Raw genomic sequence first — 11,740 nt, 5'->3', positions numbered from 1 at the left:
TTAGCCTTGAAATATAGACAAAACAGCAAAGATGACGGTTCCGGGAATAAGGTTTCCGGGCACAGCAATGATGAGATCAAAAAGTAAGAAAGTAAGATTATATTAAGCTTCGTATAGAATATAGTATAAGTTTTGCCAGAAAATTTGTGTCATTTACAATGATAACTAAGCTCACTATTTATAGCTATGTCTAGGAAAGGAGGTCCTAGGATCGTGCCCTCCTTTAATGTCAATTATGAGAGTCATTGATGAAGACGTAACGGTGAACATAAATATCGAATTCTCTGTAATGGACCGTTGGTCTTAATGCTGCAGAATATTCCCTATTAAATGCTACCGGACATAGAGCATTTAACGCACCTTTATGAACGTTATCCTTTCCGGTGACAAGCGGAATGGCTGCGTTCGGTCTTCAGCCATCCCTATCTTGGGTTCCACGTGTCCCCCCTTTAGACGACCAAGTGTCATATCATATTTCACCCTATACAGATAGCCTCCCTGCTTTCTGGTGACATAACTTTGTGGTATCGAGAAGTTGGTAGAAATACTTTTTTGGCGGGAATTACTATAACTCCCTCTGAAAGTTCCTAACGGTTGATTAGACGCACGTCTCTCTGCATTTAATGCCCCGAACACGCATCATCCCATGATTTAGCACAACTTTTGTCGATTATCGAGGTAATCATGGCCATGAATTTAGCCGCCAAAATTTTACTTATACGCCACATTCTTTTCCTTTGTGTTTCATAATTTCTCGAGCTCCTGATTTGCATCTTTGTTTTCCATTCTTTCTCTAGTTCTCTTCAAACACAAAACATTTTCCTTCTTCTTTTTCAATGGCTTCTTCCTCTAAGCGTGATGGTTCTACAGAGAACAAGAACAAAATCGAGGACTCTGTTCCTCCAACTGTGGGTTCCATCATCCCAAGAAAACTCAGTACCACAAAGGACCTTGAAGAGAAATTCCCTACTGCTAACCCTCGTACATGGGCTGTTAGTAAGTACCCTTCTTTCATTCGTCCTTCCAGTATTCCTGATGTGAAGGAAGATTGTCATTGCCATGAGTGTACAGATGCGTGATTTAGACCGTAGAAGCGGTCCCGCAGAAGTGAAAATTTGGAGCGCAGGTGCGAGTTCACTGGCAGGTTCTTATATTCGAAAGGTTTGAGTGTTTTCTCATTTTGAGAGATTTGGAACTCGGCTAAGGGCGATTGTTGAGAGGGTTTTTGCTACAATTGAATAGGTAAGTGAAGTTCAATCACTTTTGATGTTAGATATTAATTACCTATTGATTTTAAAACCTAGTTAATGTGAATTTGAAGTGAAATTTGGCGATTTTAGACCAGGTGGTTGGAGAGTGAGATTTGGTGATTTGTGGGTCGATTTGTGGATGGAAATGGACGAAATTAGTATGGTTGGACTCGTGGTTGACGTTTTGGGTTGACTTTTTTGACTTGAGTTAAAGATCATAGCTTTATCATTTGTAATCACTTCATATGGCTTTTATTGACGGTATTATGTTATTTTGACTAGATTCGGATCGTCCGGAGGTAAGCATCTTAGAGGAGTGATTTGGCTTGCTTGAGGTAAGTATCTTACCTAAACTTGATTGAGTCACTAGTTGCCTGAGTTATTGGTGATACGGGTGCGCACATATGTGGGGTTTGAACCCATGTGCGAGCATTAGGGTACTTATCCATGCTCGGGGTAGCTTAGGCTATAATATGCCTAGAATTCACTGTCAAGCTTTAAGCTATAAGTTTTCTCATATTATAAGCTTGTTGTGAACTATTTGATCCATGTTTGAGGTTACATAGAGGCTAAATCCCTGAATGAACTTGATAACTGTTATTTCTGTGTTGAAATTTCTGATTTGAGCTATGATAGCACACTGTACACATGCCTACACTTTAGCATGTCATTGATACCAGTCCAGGAGCATGAAATTTGTTATTCATTTATCACATACATGTATTCTTGTATATTTGCTTACGTTTGATATGGTTTGGACTGGATGCCTGTGAATACGCCGGGCGAATTGTGCTGTTATGCATGTGACCACGCGGGGCGAACTGTGTTGTTATGCATGTGACCACGCCGGGCGGATTGTATTGTTGTGATTGTGACCATGCCAGGTGGATTGTACAGTAATGTTTGTGACTACGCCGGGCGAATTTTGATTTTGAGCATGTGACTATGTCGGGCTGGTAGCACGTTGAATTGGCCGTGCATGTGTGTGGATATGGATCCACCCCCCTAGGGTCACCCTCTCATGTTTCTCTCTTGATGGTGTACACGCGGATTTGAGAAAACTTATCAGTGGTTTGATACGGATATAGAAATATTGAGGGGAATCTGGCCAGTGTTTGGTTTGGTTTTTGCATTTCATCTTTACTTGCAATTTCCGTGGTTAATTACCTGAATTAATTGCATACCATCTTTATATGTTGTAACATTGACTAAGCAGAGGACTTGAGAAATTTTTCACACATAGATGGTTGATTTATGTTCTATATGGCTTGATCACATTATTGTTTCGTACTTGTTCGGTTTATGAAACTGTACAAGTTATAGCACGTATCATTTATAGTTCCTACTTATTTTACCTCGTCGAGGTTAGTTATGATACTTGTGGAGTATATTGGGTAGGTTGTACTTATGCTACACTCTGCACTTAATTCTGCAGATCCAGGTGTCGGACCCAGTCATCAGTAGCTGAGGCTTGTAGTTGAGCTGATCATTGAGGGACAAGGTAGAACTGCACTCTCGACCGCAGTCTTGACGTCTTTTTTCTTACATACTGTTGTCTTTATTATATACAGTGTTGTATTTGGTCATTTAGGATATGTATTTCTGTATTAGAGCTCGTGACTTTGTATTTACCAGTTCTGGGGGATTTATCATGTATTAGCACTATTATGTTATAGTGAGGTTCCAGACTTGTGTTATTTCTGTAAATTCCGCTATTTTGGTTCTTTATTGTTATGTATGGCTTGCCTATCAAGTATGTTATGCTCTATCACGACTGGTTGGGTTTTGGGTTGTGACAAACTTAGATCCGATCAACACTTGGGCAAGGACCTGCATTTCCGGAGTTAGGTAATAACCATGGGCGCAGGAACTGGGTCACATAGGTGCTTGGGTGAGGGACTTGTGTCAGATACCTATACAGTGCTGAGTGTTGTTGTTGTTAAGTGTGAGGGTCCGGGGACAATTGTGCCAAGCACTACACATGTGTTCGGATATGACATTCTTATTGATTTATCTGCGATATTGTTGATTCTAGCATACATACGTGTTATCAGGTACCGGGATGTATCCCTTGTCTCTTGTTTATTGGTACTTGATATCCTTATTTGATGTGTTGTTAGTGGGTTGCACCAGTACCAGTTTTCTTGGAGATTTCGATGTAGTTGCTGATTCTGTTCGTATGCTTTGATGTCCCTCCCCCCCTTTGTTTATGCTATTACTGTTATATCTTTTAGACAGTTATGTATTTCAGACTATGTATTTATAAATTTTGTAGCGCTCATTTACTCAGTGACACCAGATCGTCGAATGGTTTAGTTGTATGAATGTTATTGACTTCTGCCATTTATGTTTATTCAGCTATTGAGACTATCTAATCATGTTATTTGAGTTTATTGCTATTATTTTAGTGTTAGCTTGCCTAGCAAGTAGTGTTAAGCACTGTCATGGCTTTGGTAGGATTTGGGGTTGACATGTATATACTATTAATTATGCATTTAGATATAATATATTCTAATAATTGACATTGTTAGAAGTCTAAGTGGGAGATTATTGGGATATACAACTATGAACCATGTGTTTAGATATAGCATTTATTATAAAATAATGATTTATTTAATTTTTATAAATATTAAAATAGATGATGTATTCATGTGTGTCCTTTACTTTAGTAGATGATTTAATGTATAGAGTTTGTCTTATACAAGAAAGATTAAATTATCGATTCTTATAACTTATAAAGATTATGTTCACAATCTAATGATGGAATTGGATAAGCTATCGAAATGATTATAACACAAGATTGAATATAGTTTATCATGATTATGGGAATGATATAATTTCGACTTCTTATGCAAGTACTTATTGTATGTATCGAACGGACCAAGTAGAAGTAAGTATTTTATATTGACTTAATAAAATAAATTTTCTAGTTCATTTGAAATACTTATACTCTTAATTTTAATATAATTATTATTAAATATGTGTATTTTTTATTATTTGAATTTATTAAAAGGCAAGACTATTCTATGGGTCAATATGCGTGATACATTGGATAATAATAATAATAATAATAATAAATACTGGCAAAATAATAGTTAGTTGATGGAATTCATATTTCGGTCTGGAGATTGATGATACACCTTTGTTAAAACTTATAAGTTTTCATGTGTAAACCATGCGGCTGGATTTTATATCTGTCACATGAAATAAGTTAAGCGAAAGTCTAAAGAAAATAATCAACGAATTAAATTGTTAGTGATTTAGGGTGTGATTGGTATGAAGGAAAACATTTTCCGAAAAATATTTTCCAATTTTTCCATGTTTGGTTGGCTTAAATGTTTTGAAAAATATTTTCCTCATGAATTCTTTTTCCTCCAATTGGAGGAAAATATTTTCCCTATCAAGAGAACGGAAAATATTTTCAAACACTGTTTTCCAACCTTTTCCCATCCCCACTAACCCACCCCTACACCCCACCCCACATCAATCCACCCCACCCCCACCCTAAATTGAAATATTATTAACAATACTTTCTTTTCATGTTATAGATAGAGTTTGTTTTTCATTTCAACAAATGAGTATTTTCTTTTCACTATATAAAAAAGGTTTATTTTCATTTTACCAAAAAAAATACTTTCTTTTCATGATGTAAAAAATATTTTTTCTTTCATTTCAACAAAATGATGTAGTAAAAAGTATTTTTTTTATTTAAACAAAATGAAGTAAAAAGTATTTTCTTTTATTTCAACAAAAATAATATTTTCTTTTCATGATATAGAAAAAGTATTTTCTTTTATTTCAACAAAATGAGTATTTCCTTTTCATGATGTAGAAAAAGTATTTTCTTTCATTTCAACAAAATGAGTAATTTATTTTCATGTTGTAGAAATAGTACTTTCTTTTTCAACAAAAAAAAATAATTTTTTTTTTGTTATGGAGTACAAACTTTCCTTTGGCTTCATCTTCATGAGTGGATATTTTCTTCAAAACCAACTTCCCCGATATAAATTGGCAAGGTTTTACCCTTTTGTTGAATGCAATGGCCATCCTATTTTGATACAGCTGACTATGGCATACTGCGTCCATTCTCTTCTCGTCAATAAGCATGAGTTGCTCCTATCTCCTGCCTGACCCGTATACATTATGTGTGGTGCATAATGATTCATGGGAAATTTATGTGTTTAACCGAAAATGATTCATGAAATCTTCTGTCATATCCTGCCATTCCCTCCAGTTTGTGGGATCTTGGTGAGTATACCAAGTAAGTGTCTCCCATGTCAAACTCCTTATGAATAACTTCATTCTTAACTTCTCGTTTCTTCCTACTCCAACTAGCTTATCGCAGTAGGCTCTTAAGTGTGCATGGGGATCACATGTCCCATCAAAGATATCAAACTTCGGAGGCTTGTGCCATGTCGACATGTCCGCATCATTGTGTATACACAGATCCTCATAATCGAGACTTTCGCCCCCTCGAGCGACTTGAAGGTTCTTCATTTGTTTCCTCAATGCCCACAACTGTTCGGATAGCGACTCTTGCTCCTTATACTTAGCTTTCCTTTCCATTTCGGAATATTGATCAACTTCATAAGGCAGCTTGATCGTGACGGGCACTGTGAAGGTGGGTTCAGAAATGCCATAGATAGGAGGAATATATTGCTCGTGTGCAGCGGTATGTGCCACGGGTATGTGTTGGTTTTGATTAGTGGTGAAGGTGACGCCATCACGAGGAGGGTATGAAGTTTGTTGGTAGCAACTGCTGGATTTTGAGGTATTTGAACGTAATTTGGTATATAAGTGGTGTGTGTGGGAGGATTTAGTGGGTTTGCTTGGCGAGTAGTTGAAGCAAAGTGGTCCAGGATTAAATCTAGAGAAGGAAAACGGGGTGGTTGTGGGAGCGTTATCACGGCCAGATGTGCCAATTCCTAAATGTGTTGTACTTCTTCCCTCAATGATTCCATCTCTTGGGCCATCCTAGCAACATGTTCGTCATTCCGAGTGTCATCCTTCTCTCCCAATCGCCCCGGGCTATCAGCTATTATCAGAGCGTCTTCGGTCGGGTTATCTGTCGCAGTCATCTTCCCCTTCGATCTCAAGTTGTACGGTAATTCCGCCAGTTTTGGGTCAACACAAACCAACTTCTTCTTTTGGGGAATAATAATAAAGTAATAAAAGAAAATAAAATAAAAAGAACATAAGAGAGTGTTACACCCTATATTTTCGTATGTAAAAATGCGTCGTAAGCAAACTAATGTAGGACAAAAAAAAATGAGATAATATTTAAAAGTATATAAAGTAAGTTAATCATGTTACCTCTGAGGTTACAAATATTGAAGATCATGAACAACAAGTACAAAGAGGGTTGGACAGTTCAGAAGCTAAAGCAATTAAATAAAACAATGTTTCATCGAAAGTCGACAAGTTGGGAATGTTATAACATGTACCTTTGGGGTGAGACTAGGGTGATTAACATGATAAAGAGATTATGTTATGATTTATATTAGTCGTATTACATCCGTGTGTTATGTTTTTAAGTCAAGCGAGTTGTGGAACAAAAGTCGATGAAAGTCATCACAAGTTACATTCATAAGTTTTACTGAAACTTTGGGTCAAATGTAACTGCAATTTTCTCCCAATATACTTAGAGTTATGGTGTGTTCCACCCATCAAATTAAAGATCTATGAGTCTATTTTCCAACGCATTAAACCATTTGTCAATACGACATCGGAGTAGAGAGATATGTGCATTTTTGCGATACTGCGCAAGCTGCTAGGTGACAAGTAGGTGTGTCACCTACTTGCTTAAATGAAAGCCCAAAAATGGGCCATTTCGGGTCGTCCAAAGAGGCCTTTTAAGGGCCTATTTTCTTCATATATTAGACTTAAAATAGAGCATAATAACCAGACATAAGCTCTGCAAAGAATCCTCCCAAAAATTTCCCACAAACCCTAATTGATTTTCTCTCCCTTTCAAGTTCCAATTGGAGGTAAAACTTAGAATTTGAAGAACCAAGATAGGAGCTGAGTTATCCAACAAATAAGGTGAGTTTACTGCTCTCTTTCATCCATTTTTTCTGCTGTAAATTCATGGTAAGTCGTTCTATACTTGTAAGAACTCACGGGATGGTGATCGGAAGCCGTGAGTTCGAGTTATTCACTTGTAGCGGACTATTTTGTGGACTGTTTTGTGTTGCTGTTGGGCTGCGTGTTTTATTACTATTTTGTGGAGTTTTGGAGGAGGAAGGGGGTTTATAAACACCATATAAATGTAGGGTGGTTGGCTGGTCGTTCGTCATAACATTTTCGGGTCGTTTGACACTACTACGGTGGTCGTTTTGTGTACGAAGAGATTGGGGTGTGTTGGGCTGTTTTGTAGTATTTGATGGTGTATATAGGGCTGGAAAATGATGTATATATGTTGTTATTGTTCTGTCATTGTATTGTTGGTGTTATCTTGAAGTTGGAGGAAGGGCATATTATAGGGGAGATGCTGCCCGTTTTAATACAAAATAGGTTTGTCGTTCGTTGTGCGATAGTTGTACCTTTCGTAACTTAACGATAGTATTATTATCATTCTTGTAGATTAAGGTGCGAAGAGGTGAGTTCAACTTGGTGATTGAAAAGATTGTAATAAGGTATGTTAAGGCTAAGCCTTCCTTCATTTTGGCATGATCTCGTAGCTACATGTGTTAGTAATGAGACAAAAGAGAAGTTCATATTCATGAATTTATTCACACTATTCTAGTCTCATAAGTTACAATATTATTCCTTATCGAGACTCTATATTCAATTTTAGTATTGTCTTCTTTCAGTCAAGAGAGCAGCAAGCCTATATATACAGTATTACAGTATTTTCATTACCATCGAGCTATAATCGATGGGCAGGCCCCTATTGGGCAACCTCTGATCAGATGGAAAGTTATATACCGAGCCTACTGTGGCCGAGCGCCTATGAGCGAGCCCAGCATGGTCGAGATACATAGCCTAGTATGGCCGAGCGCCTATAAGCGAGCCTACTATGGCAGAGCAGTTATATATACCGAGCCTTATAAGGCCGTACAATTATTTTACTTACTATATTGAAGGAGTTGAGTCAGTATCAGCAGGTAAGTATATCTCCAGATCATCTTTGACTCCCAGTTAATTTCAGTTATCATATTATCAGTTCAGTTTCAGATTTCAGTTATTTTATTGCCTTACATACTCGGTACATTATTTCGTACTGACGTCCCTTTTTGGGGGCGCTGCATTTCATGCGTGCAGGTTCAGACAGACAGACGGGTAGACCTCCTCAGTAGGTGTTTTCCGAGTTCCGCCTGATCGGTAAGCTCCACGTCTTTCGGAGTTGCCAGGACTAGAGTTTTGTGTACATCTTATGTATATCTGTATATATGTTATGGGTAGGTCGGGGCCCTGTTCCGATCACAGTACATCTATCAGTAGAGGCTTGTAGGCATATCCTGTTGGTTAGTGCTGTATGTTGGGTTTGTATAAATTGGTGGTTTGTCAGCTGTAGTAGCTATGACGGCCTTGTCGGCCTAGCTTTATATTGATATTTAGTTAGTGCTAGTTTCCATTCAGTTTTATATTTTGCTTCGCAAATTGTCTTGCAAGGTGGCCCCATGGCCAAAGTATGACATTATGTGTTCAGAGTCCCTTAGTCGCAATTTGGTACGCCAGGTTAGGTGAGGCACGGGGTGCTTGTCTCGCTCCTAGGTTCGGGGCGTGACAGAGAGTTTCAGTGTTTGCACAAATACAGGCGCACAAAGTAGTTAGTTCACGTATTCAAGCTAGCGCATTTCCTGAAATTCGAGGGACCTCTCTTTGTAGGAGGTAGGCCTAAATCGTGAATATTTGACAAACAAATAGATACGACACATTCAAATCCGAAGAAAATCTTTGTTTTCATAAATAATATTTGGATTGTAACAGGTGGGAGCAAAGGTTACATCATTGTTTTCAATATTCATAAGATTACATGGGCTCAAAAAACTTGCCTTTAGGGAAGTGGAAGGGTTTGAGATAAAATATACAAGATGGAAAAGGGGTGAAATCAACCAGCTTCTAACAACCATCCCCAGAATCATTTCCCATCTCTTTTTCTTCTTCCGGGTCTTCTTCAAATTCTTCTTCATCATCATTGAACTCGGGCTCTTCCGCTTGGTCTTCCTCTACTTCTGTCTTAGACTCAATTTGTATACACTCAACTACTCGATCGACATCTTGGGGAGGTGGCAGCATATGATCAATTGACCTCGGGACCACTTGGCGGTGCATGGAGGTAGTCACGAGGTAGTGCCGAAAAATCACATGATAGATTTGCAAGGCCTCCACTGCATCTTCCAGCCAGGCTATTCTCTCCCTGCTTGGTCGAGCTAGTTCATCTTGTTCATTAATCCAGACATAGTATTCTGGAGTGCACCACAAATTCTGAACCATTGGCATCGTGATTAGATCGTTCCACTCCTTCTGAAGCCTCCTTTTCCTTGGTATCGAGATCTGCCTAGTGTACCCATCTTCATATAGTGTTGTCCTCGTCCAGAGAGGTACATCTTGAATCAACCCAAGCTGCCTGAAAATTTGTAATGGTGCATATGGTTGGATACCCTCGAGTCCTATCAGCTGGATGAAATACTTCTAGGGAATCCTTAGAATTTCCCTGCCGTTCAGCCATGATAGCTTTTAGGGAGACCCAATGCCTTATTCTCTCACTGTGACTTCGAATCATGTTGCTAACACCCACAAAGTAATCAACTGTGGCTGACGAGCGCAAAGCACAACACAAAATTGATGGTTGCTAATCAAAGATAGTATAGAAAAATATCGTTTTCACAAGGATTGGATTTAAATAATTTTCGAGTAATTTATAGCTTAATTGCTATTCAGGAGGATCAACACTTGAGTTGTAGTGATTACTACTACAATTAATTACAAAATTAAGACTACTATTAATTAGACCCAATCACAGAGAATGAGAGATTAACTAAAACGGTTTGTAAATAATATGAGAAATAAGGGCCATTAAATGAGAGGTGTAAGATAATTATTCGGGATTTAACTCTGTTTAAATTAATTTCTAATGTTTTGATGATTCTCACAAATTCACTCAATAATTAGCTTAAACGTAAGGTCAAGATTACTCTCTCGATTAAATCTGAACTCAACAAAATAAACTAATATGAAGCACTGTGAAGATATGCAAGAACACGTTAATGGGCTAGTCTTTAGGAAAATATATTTCGAATATTCTCCTAACTTGGTTTAATCAACAATTCAAAAAGCTCTATCGATTACTTAGAAAAATCACTAAATTAAACCAAACCAAATAATGCAAAATTAATCACCAAAATATTCCTCTTTCTATTAAATAAACTTGTGAAAAAAATCGCAATCAATTCAAAGCACCATTAACAAATTCATGCAATTAAACTAGAGTTAAATCTACAAAAAACACTGAAAACACCATATTCGTCAAAACCCTAGGGAAGAACTACTCCATACATATGGAGAAAGACATCACAAATAAGTTTAAGAACATAGAAAATATCAAAGACAACTTTACAATACAAACTCTCGTTTTGCACTGATTGTTGGCAAGAGAATTGATGAAATCTTGTGTCTTCACGCCATAGTAGCTCTAGAAAACTCTCCCAGGTCGAATTTTCCTTCAAAAACGTGTTCTTAGTATATTTATACCAAGTAGGAACAAGCCGGGATGAAACTAGCCTCTCTGAGCCGAAGTGGGAAAATACTCTGACAAAATTGCACAGGCGTAGCATGCCCAGCGACATCCCATGCGCCGCGCCAATGGACAAAAGTAGAGGACATGCGTTTCTGCCTAAACAAACTTCAATAGGCAAATCCCTTTGTTGGACACGTGGGCCAACTGTCATATTAGACCACGCTTGGGAATGTTTTCTAAATAGAATCTGGTGACATATTGTTGTCACCTTGTCCCCCATTTTGGCCATTATGCCATGATAGGTCATTTAAATGGCCTTGAGCATTTTTCCTCTATCTTTTACATGTGTATATGATCTCGATCCTCGAATGCGATCCCGGTTTAATTCCTTGGACTTCTACTCAGACTTCAAAGCTCCAAATTATCTTCTTAATCCGGAATCATTTTTTGCAAGGCATAAAACACGTAATAAGTGCAAATCACTATCATTTAAGCTCAAACACCAGTAAAGTGTAGTAATTAGAGTGCAAAATATGGCTAAAACGTGAGTTTATGGCGTACCATCAACACCCCACACTTAAACCATTGATTGTCCTCGAGCAATCAAACTACACTTCACATAGAGATGACCTTCTCATCGAACAACTTCCTTAACGCATCATGCCAAGAATATTTAAAGAAGACTAAGCACCATATCATAACATCCTACCCTCAAAACTCGACTCAAAAGCACCACGCATTTTTCACAACCTGCTTATTTACTCTAACATAGAGGTCAAAGTCATTGCCTTTCCTTTGCAAGTCATGT

Source organism: Nicotiana tabacum, chromosome 21, assembly GCF_000715075.1.
Source record: "Nicotiana tabacum cultivar K326 chromosome 21, ASM71507v2, whole genome shotgun sequence".
NCBI lineage: Eukaryota > Viridiplantae > Streptophyta > Magnoliopsida > Solanales > Solanaceae > Nicotiana > Nicotiana tabacum.
Note: the sequence above shows the minus strand (reverse complement) of the source record.